Below are 14,950 nucleotides of genomic sequence, written 5' to 3' on the forward strand. Positions count from 1 at the left end.
ATCCAACCTCTGCCTCTGCCATCACATGGCCATCTTCTTCCTGTGTATCTGTGTCTCCTCTTTTTACAAGGACCCAGTCATATTGGATTAAGGGTCTACCATACTCCAGTATGGCTTCCTCTTAACTAGTTTCATCTCTTTTCCTAAATTAGGTCACATTCTGAGGAACTGGGGGTAGCACTTTGACATATCTTCTGGGGGGACACAATGCAACTCCTAACAGATGCCTAATGGAAAAATGAAATCTAACAGGCTCACAGCCAAGCTGAGGATTCCCTCCCAGCCTGTTCTCGTGGTTTTCCCTACATCCGTAAATGGCAATTTCATTCTCCTAATTTCAGAATGAAAACCTGGGCATCACCCTTGCCTCCTCTCTGTCTCTCAAACCCCACATCTCATCCCTCGCTGTCTGCCCATGGTACGTGCTGATGGGATCCAACCAGGTGGGGCTATTTAGTTCAACAGAGGCTCATGGCTCAGACATCCCCACCCACTCGGCAGTGTCATGTTCTACGCAGCGCTTTGATTTGTTTTAATAGTGCTTTAGAAGACTTTGTGTGCTGTATATTTTAAGTATTAACTTATTATTTGTAAAGTATTATTTTATTTAAAGCAAGAGTGACAAACACAAATGCCTACAGAGTCCACGTAGGAATTACGAATGCAAGAAGCAGAAGCAGGTGGAAGCACACATACAAATTCTCAGGGAGTGACAGAGACCGTGACAACTGGGGAGCGGTGACCTACTGACAGCAGCAAGCTACTCTTCAGCTACTGCCACCGGTGTGCAGAAATCTGGGCACAGCGCTGCCAGATGTGGTCACTTTTCGGGTCACCTTAAAAGTTAAGTTTTTAGGTGAAATCTCCCAATTTTTAAATGTTGGCTCAAATTCATAAAACCCTAAAATGGGTTGAATCAACAGGTGGCCTGCTGGTTCACAACCTCTGATTTAAGGGAACGCTCTCTTATAAATACATACAAGTGAGGGAAGTAGTGGAAAATGACCCAAAAAGAAAGGAGGGGGAAAAAGATGGAGGTCATTACTAACAGAGTGGAACCTCGTAAGCAAAAGTCCTGAGGTGTTAAATCAATAGAACACAACACAGAGACACGATTAATCCAATAAAAGGCAGGGAGAGGAAGGAAATACAACTGGCAGCAAAAATTAAGAGAGATCATTGGAGGACCCAAATATTGCTATCTGGGGATTTGATTTTATCCTGGAAATAATAGGGAGCCATTGACAATGTTTGAGCAAGGGAGTGACTGACACTTGCCTGCAGGGTGTTATGGAAAATCAGGCTTCCCCTAGAATCTCTCTCACTGAAGTATGAAGATCTTTCTCTCCCTTTAATTAAACTAGAGGACATACAATGAAAAGAAGAGCTGGGCAGGGCTACAGCCCTTTTCATGGCACTGTGTCAGCTGAAATCTGAGCCCAAATCAGCTCCACGGATTCACTGGCTTGACTTTGTTCTTTTTTCCCAAAGCCACTTTCTTGTCATTCTCTCACTTGCAATGTGTAAGCTGCCTGTGACAGGCCACCTTGAAGTTACTTAATATGGGTTCCAAAAGCCTTGGGACAATGAGTCCTACTCCATGGGGGATGCTATCAGCTCTCCTGAAATCACAAATGTAGAAAAATGGGGATTGTCCAGTAGGTTAATGGTTTCAGTGCACAGAAAAGGAGGCCCTGGGGTGAAGTCAGGGGCTTGGAGAATTCTGATTCCACTTAGGATAAGCTTAAGTGCACAGGGGAGAGGTCAGCATTTGCATTTTTCCAGTGGCTATTTGATAGGAGACCTCTACTGGGCCCTGATGAGAGATTCTGGTGGGCAGTTTATGCGTCACGTTGCTATTAACCCCCCTTGACTCCCTTTACCAGTTGGAAAATAAAGACTTTTGTTGTGGGTCACCCCTCCCTGGAAGGCAATGAGGCTAAGCGAGGTGACTCTCTGAGGCTCCAATTCTCCAGACTCCACCTGGGAGAGAAGGAAGGAGGACAGGTGAGACAGAATCTTGAACTCCCCTCTTACTCAACAGTGTGGGAGTCAGGACAGCCTTGGTTGTCACAATTAAAGATTTGAGGTTTAAACTATTCACAAGCGATCCTGAAACTTCAAGACACGATCACTTGTTCTTTCTGGTCATGTGAATTTGAGTGGCAAGCAGTGGGAGATGGGGTTATGGGATTTAGGCCCATAGCTAGTGAGGGAGCTCAGTCAGTGGGCCACAGCGCAATTATTGTCGCATATGTCCTAATTCACAGAAATTAGTGGGAAATGACCCTACGCAGAGAGTCAGCTGCTGGGGGAAGGAAAGGAAGGTGTTACAAGGAAGAGAAGTTCACTGGGGAAATGAAATTCTGTATAAGTGTTAGCACCTATAGGGATTCGAGAAGGTCCTGGGATCCACCTCCAGTGATCATCAAGGTTCTACTATGTTGTAATCAGAAATGAGAGTGGACCGGATAATCAAATTCCATAAGCAGTAGGCTCTCAATGACGTTTTAAAAATAGATTGTTAAAAAATAGTAACAACAGCAACCCAAGAAAGGAAATAGGTCAAAGTTTTGACAGAGGTTGCCTCGAGTGGATGAAATTCTGTATTTTTCTCTGGTTCTTTAATATTTTATACACTTTCCAAATATTTCTGCAGTTACTAAGTATTACTTCTGTAGTAAGAACAAATGAAAACACAAAAGGGGAAGAAGGATAAGGGGAGGAAGCATGAAAGGAAGAGACGGGTAGAGGATGAAAAGAGTTTAAGAGAATGTCTCAGCCTAACCCCGGCCATGCAAACCACAGCGCGTAGTCACTACTCAAGGCCCGTCTCCACTTGCACCTCCAATAAATTGTAGTCAGTACAACCGTCTAACTGGCAGCCTTCCCTAAGATAGAAGCACCACCAGCCACAAGGCCAGCCTCCCCATTAGAAATGGTGATCTCTAATGGTGCCTTGCATGCATGTGTTACCTTGTAGTTTTGAAAATGCTTTCACACCCTCTATCTACCTGTCTGTCTCTCTACTTAGTGTTAGTAGCAGGAGATGTCATTCATAGATATACGGATAGATAGATATGGATTTGGCATAATTTCTTATATACAATTAATACTTTGGTAATTATATAATTTTCAAGGCATCTTTTGGATGCCACTCCTCTGACCTTTACCACAGCCTTTTAAGGACCGAGATGGAAATGAATGACCAAAGAAGTGGAGCCATTTGCCCAAGGTCATATGAGTTAAGGGCAGCACCAGAATTGGGGGAGAATCTAAGTGCTTCCTAAGTCCAGGCCCTCTTGCAGAGGCCCCTCTGCCTCTCCAAGGGAATACCATACTGTGCGGTGTTTATCTTGGAGGTATGCATACAGCCATAAAAAGATTTCCTGTCAGTGTTGACCATCTTTTAAAAATCTGCTGGAGAGGATCAAATTTTTATAGATTTATAATCTATAAGAGAACAGAGGGGTGGTTTCAAACCATAAGCTAAATGTAAATGGTCTAAGATAACTAGTAAAGGTCAGAGAGTACAGAGGTCAGGGCATGAAACCACAGAACTATCCGACATTTGCAATACCTGGGAAAAATTGCAGGCCTGACCATGTAGCTCCCAAGTTGCTCAAATTCAGCTTACTGGATTACTCTGTTTTTCTTTTGAAGAAAAAAATCATTGCACTGTGTTCTCCTATAAAGGATTTTGCAGCTGTGCAGATGTGAACACAATTCTGGATGATTCCAAAATATTAATATCAATATTGTTATTTGAACCAACCTATTGGCTCACTAGATGATTGACAGATAAAGCCCATCAATTGTGAATTCTTAATGAAAGTAATGGGGACGTATTCAGCAACCACAAAGTCACTAAATCAATTGGCTCTGTAAAGACAGAGCCAATAAACATAAAAACAAATGGGAGTACAAACAGAAAGACACCTACCCCGTGTCCCAATACTGCAGGTGCCAGGTAGTAAGTGGTTGACCTAAATTTCTCCTGCAAGCTCAGATTCTGCATGTTCTTCTGCTTTGACCTGATTTCCCAATACGAGAGCAGACATGGGCTGATAAGACAGAATTGGTGGATGTGTGGTTCCATAGAATGTGATTTAAAAGCAAAGTTAGCATCAGAGAGACTACACTGTGGGGCCAGAAGCACTTTGGGACTCTTGACGTGTCTAGAATCATGAAGGCAACTATGCTGGCAGTGTGAAAAAGTGGGCCACCAGCTCCCCATACCCAGTGAGTCCCTGAGAGCCTAACCAGCGGCAGAAGCCCTAAGGGCTCAGATGAAAGATGCCATTGAAATGGTTTAAATGTCATTTAAAAGTTAAGCAACTTCCCTACAGACATACACAGTCTCACTTTCATGCCCTGGCTTCTAACCGTCCCTCATGGCTTCCCACCACTACACTCCTTCCATCATTACTGCAATAATTGCATCATACTCATATCCCAAGGCGGTGATGCTTTCTTCTGGTTGGAAAGTGATTCAGACAGCAGTCATTGTATTTTATGCCATCATTTAACAAATATTTAGTGTGAAATGCCAGGCACCTGGCTGGGCAGTGGGAGTCCAGCTATGGGTTAGCCAGAGACAGTATAATGGGAGAGATATGCATTCAACAAGAAGTAACAGTATGACCATTAGCACAAAGTTGACAGCCTCACAGTGCTTAGAAAATGATGATGCAAGAGGGTTTTTATAATTACTTGAATCAGCAGTCCTCAAAGTGTGGTCTTCTGGCCTCTTTGAGTCCTCAAGATCCTTTCAGGGAGTCAGAGAAGTAAAAACCATTTTCATAATAATACCAATATGCTATTTGCCTAGGCCATTTTCACATAAGAATCTCCTTGATGAAGCAGCACAAATTATTAATTTAAATAAATCCTGACTCTTGATTACATAACATTTGAATATTAATATTGCATATGAAAAATGGAAAACACACAAAAAGCCCTCATGCTACCCTCCAAAGTATAATGAATATCTGGAGGGAAAGCATTTGTAAGATTATTTGAATTAAAGGATTAACTAGCCAGTTTTTTATGGAACATTTTTACTTGAATAAATAATTGACCAACAAGCTATAGTTCTTCAGATTTGGATCTTTGGCAGACATTTTTCTCTAAAACGAACAAGGTGAGACTCTAACCACCACAACAGAACAACAGATCATGTCTATTGCCAACAATAAAATTTGAACTACCACTAGAAAAGTAGAATTTCCAGCCTAATTCCACCATCCTGACCTTGACAGATTCTCATTACTCACTGAATTTTCTAATGAGGTTTTGGTATTAAGGAATGTAACTTTTTTAATATTTATAATGAACTGTGTCAACTTTTGGAAAATCTGCATAACTCAGTGAACTGATATTTTCCAGAAGACCAATGTGCAGTATTATAAATCATGCATGAACAAAAGATCCATTAAAGTACAAGATAAACCAATGGATTTTAGTGTTACAGAGTACAAAAAGTTCATTGACGTGATTTTACATTTCACATTGCCACTGATCTATAATAAACTACTATTTGTTGAGTTTTGGTGTAGTTATCAAAAAAGGATATCCACAATTATCTAAAAAAACCTATTAAAATGCTCCACCTATTTCTAACTATAAACTTGTGTGAAGTCAGATGTTTTTCATATACTTCAACCAAAACAACGTATCACAAGATCGAACACAAAACCAGATAAAAGAATCCACCTGTCTTCCATGAAGCTAAACATGAGAGATACTTAGAACAATCTAAAACAGTGGCATTCATGAAATTTTTTTTTTATTTTGGAAAACATAGTTACTTTTTATTAAAAGTACATTATTGATGTTATCATTTAATGGGTCTAGTATTATGTTCAAATAAATTAATAAATATTTTAAAAATTTCTCAGCTGTAATTTCTAATATAGTTAAATATCAGTAGACATAACCCACATAAACCAAAGCTCCTCAAAAATTATTAAGAGCATAAGGAAATCCTGACCAAAAAATGTAAGAAGTACTTCTGACTTAGATTTCTATAGTCAATAATAAGATTAGTAACCAGATGCATAACCACCTGAATATGTGGATATTGTCTTTCTAAAGCTTCTACATGTTTTATTTATTGTTCTCATTTTACTCGTTTAACAAATATTTATCAGCTGCATTGTGCTAATATAATTATTAGCTAGTATAATATTTCTGCCAATAAGATCCACAGAACTTTTTGCTTTCCTTTTCAAATTTTACAGATTGAATTAAGTTAATAACCACTTGAATTAACACAGACCCAAAGCCACATAGCTTAGGGTCATAATCAGGCTCCACTTACTAACTATGCAAAGGAGGCAAGATTCTTAACCCATTTGTGTCTCAACATCTTCACCTGCACACTGAGGAGAACCTCACATATTCCCTCATAGGGCTGTTGCAAAGAATAAATTTGTCAACATGAAAAGTGTTTATAATAGCTCTGACGTGGTAAAGTTTGCATAACTACCAGCTGGAATTGCAATGTTACAAAACAGCTTGCAATATTGCAAAATACCATTGCAATTCAACTTTGAAAAATCTCTCACAATGACATGTTTACTTTGTAGAAGAGGAAACAAATCTTTAAAGGGCCTGTCCGAATGTCCTCATACCACTCTAAGGACGTCCCACACTTATGACCCTCTCTGAAGAAAGGGGTAAGCAAAATTCTCTTCTACCTGATCACCACACTTTATCCAACTTGAACATGGCTCTCTGACCTCAGCTGATCGGACCAGGGATTGGACCATCTGTAGGCTGGTCAGCAGCCATGGAGGTAGCTGGCCGGGCAAAAGAGCCCTGCCAATAGGGTCCTAGTTGACCAACCAGATCCTCTCTTGGGGTTAGACAGGAATCTACAGAAGGACTCAGCAGGCAGTGGAGTGGGCAGAAGGTCTGCCCAGGGCATGAGGAGACATCTTGGGCCAAGACTTACTGTTTCTGGCCAGATAATCTCCAAAGTCCCTGCTAGCTCCTACAACCACTGACACATCTAGTCCAGAATCCCAAATTCTTCTGTGCTCCCCACCAAGTCTGAAGCCCAGCACCCCAAGGCCTGGGGCTTGCCTGCCTTGGGTCAGAAGGCCTGGCTACCCTGCAACATGTGAAGTGTTTACACTGAGCCTGCTCCCATGACCTCTGCAGGGCCTGGTCTTTAGAGGTCATCAGCAGTGGAAGGCAGGAAAGGGAGAATGGGCCCTTTGTGCTGTTTGTTTGATGTTTTTTCCTCCAGAGTCAGCTGCCATCAAAGAAACCACCACACTGTCTGCAGTTCCTTTACTGGGCCAGGGCCCAGGGGGTGCCGGTGGTGGACACTGCAATGCAGCTGGGACTGGTAGCCATAACCCTGCAGTGTTTCCAAAGGAAGCAGAGGTGGGAGCAGCAGGTCATGAAGAAGAGGGTGCAGAGAATCTCAGCTCTGCAAAAAGCATTTCTTGGACAGTAAAGCAAAAAAGGCAGGTAGCACTGGGGAAACCTCAGCTTTCTATAATCCACATTATCTTTGATATGAACAATTAGGATTATTTTCAATCTTGTGTAAGGTGCCCTTAATCACTCAAATACTCCATTTTTCAAGTAGATTGCTTCCTTAAAGGCTTTCCTTGTGAAAAATCTGCTGCCACTATTGTACAAAAACTAGTTTTTCTGGCTAAATCACTGGATTAACCAAACAGAGCCCACACTCAGGCTCAGGAATCCTCTGTGACCTTTCCCTTGCCCACAGCCAGTGTACAGGCTGGTATTCCACCACGTGTGTGTGGATAAATGGATTTAAGAGCCGCGTGGCATGTCCAAAGGCTGTTTGTTCTTTCTTCTTGCTAAAGACAGAGGCCTGTCTGGCTAGCCCTAATGATTTTCAGGGAGTAAGGCACCTATCCATTCCTAGAATGAGATTAGGAAGGAAATCTTTCTTTTAACAACCAATGTTTCTGAGCACAGCCTTCTCTAGGGCTCACCCACAGAATGTTAGGACATTCTGCAACCCAATGTATACATTCAGATTATTTCCAGTTAATTCTCTATCTGGAGCCTTGAACCCAGGCCAGGGCCTCTACTTTTTATTCATTAGCAAGTCAGTTAACAAATATTAACTGAGCATTTACTGGAGGCTCTCAGGCTGTGAATTGATAAGGTCAGAGCTGTCTTGTAAGATCGAGCTGTCAATAATTTGCCTGGTAGACTGACATCAAGGAGAGGAGCTTGGGGTGATTATAGCAGGTCAGTCAGGACACTGTAAGGCCTGAACAAGAATGGTGATGGTGAAATAGAAAACAATGGAATGGTGTAAGAAACCCAGTAGGTAAGCAAATATGGTGTGGTTGCTTTAGAACCAGACAACCATGGGCCAAATTCAAGCACCAGCACTTACCCCAGCAAGTGACTTAATCTTTCCAAGTTTCAGTCTTCTTATCTGTAAGATGGGAATAATGAAACCCACTCTTCAGTAAATAGGTAGATAAACAGACAGATAATTTTCCCCAAAGTAGCCATATATATTAGACTGGTATCTGTTCACCAAAACCCATTTTCTCTTCTTGCTGGGCAGACAGCTGAAGTTAGATGCCACCATATGATTGAGTTTCAGCCAATAAAGTGTGAGAGTGCTGCTTCCAGGCCTGGTCTTTTCAGATTCCCCATTGGAGATCCTCCATACCCTTTTCCCATCCCCTGGCTCAATACGGAGAACTCTGAGGACCCAGAGGAGAACAGAGTCAAGAGATGCAAGAAGATCAAGCTCCTTCGTGTACTGTGGGAACACCACCCACCAACCTGGAATGTGTGTTTACAACTTCTTATGTGTGAGAAATGAATTTCTATCATATTAAGCTGCTAAGATTTGAGGCTTTATATCCACCTATCTATCCAGTCTTGCACTGAACCTGACATAATGTTCCATCAATAAGTGATCATTATGACATTTTTTTGGCATTATGGGAGATACAAAGACATACAAGTTTAATTAAGAAGACAAGACACATACATAGCAGCCATATACATGATGCAGACACAAGTTCAGAAAGTTCAAAGTCCCCAGAGGGAGGGAGATCTGAGATGGCTTCACACAGCAGGCAGCCTTGAGCTTATCTCTGAAGAATGGGTATGAGTCATGGATAATGGAGGTACCATTCATTCACCAATGTTTAAAAACTTCAACAAGAAATCCTATATCATCAGCATCTACCCCCATAGTCTGTAGGTCACTTTGGCTCTTACTTAATATTTCTCCATTGCTCATGGCTTCTGCCAGTGATTTCTAGTGTGATCTGGTCCCTGGTTTCTATGCAATGACCTTCAACCATCCGCAACCTTCTGAAATCACTAACATTTCTACTCCCCTTTTCCAGAGGCTCTGGACCAAGAAGTAAGGACCTCCAGCTTCAGAATTTTTGATGTCCTTCCCCTTGGGTCTATCACAGCCCTGGGTCTGTGGCTTTAAGAAAATAACATACATGAGACTATAATTGTGTACTTATATTACTCCAGCATTTTGCCAAGCTCCTTGCAGCTATTAATCAATTAATTTATTTTAATTACCATTTTCCTCTAGTTAAACCTCAAGGCTCTACAGGCAAAGAGCTTCATTTCAGAAATCAAAAGGCTGATCAATCCATTATATTTTAATCATTACCATGTGAAGAAAATTTGCAACATAAACTTACTGTTCGTATTTCCCTCTACAAATAGTGAATTATAGACGATGATGGAAATTCTGCTATGATTTATAACTTGCTTTTGCTCTTAATAATCCAAACTATTGTCCTTTAGTCTTCAAAAACAGTTGGAGGGCCGGTTTTATATGAATAGTAGAAACTACGTTTGTAACTTCCCAAGTTTTCAACTTTCCCCCAAATGCTTCACACAGGCATTGCAATCCTTCAGGGTCAGAAATGCACAATGTATTCACTGGCATGGGAAATACACATCAAAATGTCATGCAACATTCTGCCTGTTTATTAAACAACTGCCACCCACATGCTCAGGGGCACGGAACTATCGGAAACTGGAACTCAGGAAAACGGAACTCAGGAAAATGGAACTATAAATTCTGCTACTCAGAATTTGACACCTGAGATCATTTAAAATTCACTGAATCACAGTGTCAGGCATGCATTTTGCAGGGAAAGTGCTGATGGAGCTGTAGGATTTTGAAGACAATCGCATCCCCCACCCCAACATGCAATTCGGTTCTTAGAGCAAAAGGAAACATTGACAAGTGAGCACAGTGCATTATAGTTATACAGAAACCTGTTTGACGCAACGTGGAAATGGCTTGCTCTTCAGAAACACTTAAACGATAGTACCTACAGTGACTGTAGTAGTCAAAACTAGTATTAAAAATTAGTATTGACTGCAAAGAGTTGGCTGCAGAAAAATCAGAGATTTCAGGAGTCTGCCTGGGTCTCCATATATGCTAACTGGCCAAAATCTGATTAACTCCACAAATACAGAATAATACCATTCAGTAGAGGGGCTACTGTTAGGGGCAGTTGTGTTGCAATTCAAAAAGTACTTTGACTTCTTCCAAAGAACAACTTTGTGTCATTCATTCATTCATTCATTCAAATAATTTGCTAAATCAACTATGTGCTCGGTACTGTGTCGGGAGCTAAGGATTTAATGCTGAACAAAAACCCAGACGGAACCCTTGCCATGATGCAGCTTTCAGTCTAGTAAAAGAGACTTCATGCAAAATAGTCACAACTATCACAGTTATAAAAATGCTATGAAGGAGACGTGCATGGTGCTAAAAGGGCGTACCTCTCAGCCCTAGAAGCAGGAGAGTTGCTTATACTAGGGACAACAAATGGGTTTCAACTCATATGCTAATTCCAATTGATTAACAGTGTCTGCTTGGAGTACAGTCTTGAGAATGCTCAAGGTCATACTAGAGGCCGGAAGGGAAGAGTGTCTTGCTGAGTGATGTCTGGCGTGGGTGCAGAAGGAAGAAGTAGCAATATGAGTGCAGTGTATTTGATGTGTCTGGTCTCCATCGAGGGCATGTAGTCATTTGAGAGCAAAGCAAAGTGTGGTTGTGATCGCATAGTCATCCAGCGGCAGGTCACAAGATGATCAGATAGGGTTTTTCTTCCGCTGCTTCTGCGCTCTGCCTGTCTTCGGGCTATCTGAGGACTAGCCATGACCTCTACAATAAACTGTCCCAGCATGAACCGAAGTGAAACTCCATGTCTGGCATCATCATGATGATATGTGACTTGGTTAGACTTTGACTGGACATGAGAAAGAAGCCAGGAGCAGCTCATCACGTGAGAGAATGGCTTCCCATGAAGTTCCTGGCAGAAAAATCAGTCAGCCAACACAGACACGGGCCCTAGAAAGTAAGGCTGTTAGTTCTAGTTTCTGCAGATCCATGGGACAATTACAGTCATCTCAAATGACAAATCCATAACCAAGGTGACACTCATCAGCCAAAAGAGAAAGAAAACCCAGAATGGCCTTATCCACCAAAGATGGAAATTCTCAAGATATGGAAGGTCGAGCAAGAGGAAGCATGTTTCCAAACAAACAGGAAAATGGCTCGGGTGTCTGGAAAGTTGAACACTGTAAAGAGCTTTTCAAAAGAAATGTTTGTGAGGGTTGGTGAATGTACATCCTGCATCGGAGCCTCCTTAAGTGCCACACCCTTGCCTAGAATACTCTGCCCCTACCCGTACATGTACTTGTGGACACACGTGTGTGTGTGCACACACAGACACACGTGCACACATCCCATCGTCACCCATCCCAGCCTGCCGGCCCCACCTTAAGTCTCTCTTCAAAGAGATGCCCTTGACCGGACATCTAGGCTGTCTAAAGTGAACGCCTTCTCTGCCTCATTATTCTTTATCTCTAAAGCCTGTGTATGTCCTTTCTCAATAGCTTTATATCCACTGCAGGTGATATAGATACAGATATAGGCAGATATTCGATCATTGCCTGGAAATTATAGTCATTCAGTGCATATTTGGCAAATGAATGAATGGGTAAATGAATGAGGAATACATGAATAGCTCTCTGGGAAGGTTCAAGAACAGAATAAATTGTTTGCTTGGGGTTTTTAGACCAGCGATGAGACCCCTACTCTTGAGGAGAAGAGGAGCAATTTTTTGCTGTCAGCCGTGTGACTGCCTTATGGTGGCCAGTGGAGGTGAGGGAGGAGGTGGGAGACAGGTGGGGAGAGCTGACGGGGTGACAAGAGACTTGAGTGTGGGTCCTACTCTCCTGAGGAACAGCGCAAGGCCTTGCTTAGGAATGAGCCAGATAAGATTCCAAGACCTCCTGGAGGGGCTGGTTTAGCTGCCCAGGAGCAATGGTGGCTTCAGGGTCTGCTGAGAGATGGGGAAGGTGGGGCTTCTTGCTCGGAATTTCTGATATGCTATCACCAGAGGGTTTTCTGGCTTTTCAATTCTCCTTTATAAAGTGTGCTTTCTACCACTTTCTCTGGAGAATTGTTAATTCCTGGGGAGTGCTGTGAGGTTTGAGTCATTGAAGCCTGTAGAGAAACACCCACTCATTTGCAAATCGGCAAACAGAGCCTCCCACAAAGTAGACGGCTTGACTCAGAGCTGTAAGGAAACAATAGAGTCCATTTAACAAATGCAACATTTAATGATCTCAAAACAGTGCACTCTAAAAAAAATAAGTTAATAAAGCAGCTTTTTAAACTTTAAGGCATGCTTATTAGCTTTCTTTTTAAAGTACCTTCTGTCACCTCAGTCTGAGTGCACTGGTGGTGCGGATCACATGATTCATCACTGTGATTTCTGAGCTATGAATGAAAATGTTGATTGGAATTTTGCAAATAACAACCCCTTTGTGTCTGCGCCAGCTTTCTCAAGCCAGTTTTCACAAATCATTCGGCACCTTCAAATAGGACAGATATCTTCTATTGCTTGGCAATTCAAACAAGAAAGGTGCAGAACAGACAAGCTCATCTTTCAGATGCATCTGCCATAAAACCCTCTTTATTGGGCTCTTCCAAGGTCCTGGGATTGTTAAAGTCTCCCAATCCATTTGATTGTGTGTTTTTGAAGAAATAGCACAACTCAGTGGGAGACTTTGCCCTTGGATTCCATCTCCCAGCGCCCCCTCCCACCACATCTTCATCTCAAGGATGCAAAAAAGCAGAGGGGGGGTGGGATGGGGCCTTGGAATGGGAGGTAATTACCAGAAAAAATAGAAGCCTCCTGCCTTTTATCAGAGCAAGTATCAAATCCTGTTTGGCCCAAGTACATTTTGTCCCATTCTGTTTCTTACGCAAATTAAACATCTAGGGACCAGCCTGCCACAAAAGTTAAATCCACTTCCCCAACTTCATTCAGCTGTCCCTTGAAAGGAGTATCATGTACCTCATTGTTAGCTGGATCCCCGCTCCAAGAAATTGTAGGAGAGGTCTTTCTCTGTCCCAAGATCTTATCGTTACCAGAGTTTTCTAGAAATCAAAAACGCCTGCTCTTTTATTAAGGTAGGCTTCTAAAGAGAGAAATATTACCATTAGAAAACACTCAGAGTTCATGTGAGAACACTATTGACATGCCTTTCCAGCCTGAGAATACAAACCCCAGATGAACACACTTATGGCAGCGAGCCTCTGAGTGCTTGCTGTGTACAAGATGCTGTGCTAAGCAATTGACATGTGTCATTTTATTATATCCTCACAACAGCTATAGGTGATGGGAAGCCCCTTTTACAGATGTGGAAACTGGAGGCTTAGAAAGCTCAAGCCACTTGCTCAAGATCACACAATAGGAAATGTGGCAGAGCCACGACCTCTAATTCCCCCAGAACCTGTGCTCTTAGTTACATATGACGGAGTCCAGCACTGATGACAATAGTGTGTGCTATCTGGTGGCGACCCCCGCCTAAGAGGCTCCCCTCTTTGGAGTCCCCAAGTAGAACTAAGCCTAGAAACAAATGGCTTTCCTGACAGCTGAAAATAAGCCACGTCTATGCTAACAGACATATATCTCATTTAACGTTCTGATTAACACTGTGTCACAGATATCATCGTATCCTTTCAGGAGAGCAGGAAATTAAGGCTCACAGAAGCTAAGTGACCTGCCCAAGAGCACACAGCTAGTCAGGGCCAAGGTGGGCTTTGGGTTTCAGGCAGACAGCAGAGTCTCAGCCTTACCCTGTCGCACCTCATGGCATCTCACCAGCACCGTCAGACGTTTCCAACTGGGAGAGGGGAAAGGCGCTTATGTCCACTGCAACCCTGGCCATGAATGACCTCTGTCCCGCTAGGTCAGAGGTAAGACGACTCTGTTGACCTGCCTGGGCCAACGCTGGCTGAAAAGAAAGACATATTTGAAGACGTGTGAAAAGAGTCCTCTTGAAACGGAACAAACATCCCAACCCACATAGAAGAGCAACACTGAGCCAGGCATGGTGGCGCATGCCTGTAGTCCCAGCTACTCGGGAGGCTGAGGCAGGAGGATCGCTTGAGCTCAGGAGTTTGAGGTTGCTGTGAGCTAGGCTGACACCACGGCACTCTAACTCAGGCAACAGAGCCAGACTATCTCAAAAAAAAAAAAAAAAAAAAAAAAAGAAGAGCAACACTGAAATTGTCAGTGATGGATAACCATTTATGTCAAATCAGAGACCCATTCCTTACACAGTCAGGCTGTTCCAGGCGTCTGTGTCTCGGCATACTTGTCACTTCCTCTGTCCAAGCACTCTCTCCACCCCACGTTCCCACCACTCTACGCACTGTCCTCCCCGCAGGACTTCAGGGAAAGGAGTCACTTCTGAAGCGCCTGCGTCTTCCCAGGACCTAGCCCAGTGCCTGGTACACCACTGGGGCCCAATAAATGTTTCATTCAAACAAGGAGTTAGTGCTAAGCCCCAGGAAAGAGAAATTCAGAATTCACTGATATTTGTGAGATTCAAGTGTCTTTTTTCTGCTCTGGAATGAGTCACAGAGAAT

The sequence above is a fragment of the Eulemur rufifrons genome, chromosome 28 (genome assembly GCF_041146395.1).
Source record: "Eulemur rufifrons isolate Redbay chromosome 28, OSU_ERuf_1, whole genome shotgun sequence".
NCBI lineage: Eukaryota > Metazoa > Chordata > Mammalia > Primates > Lemuridae > Eulemur > Eulemur rufifrons.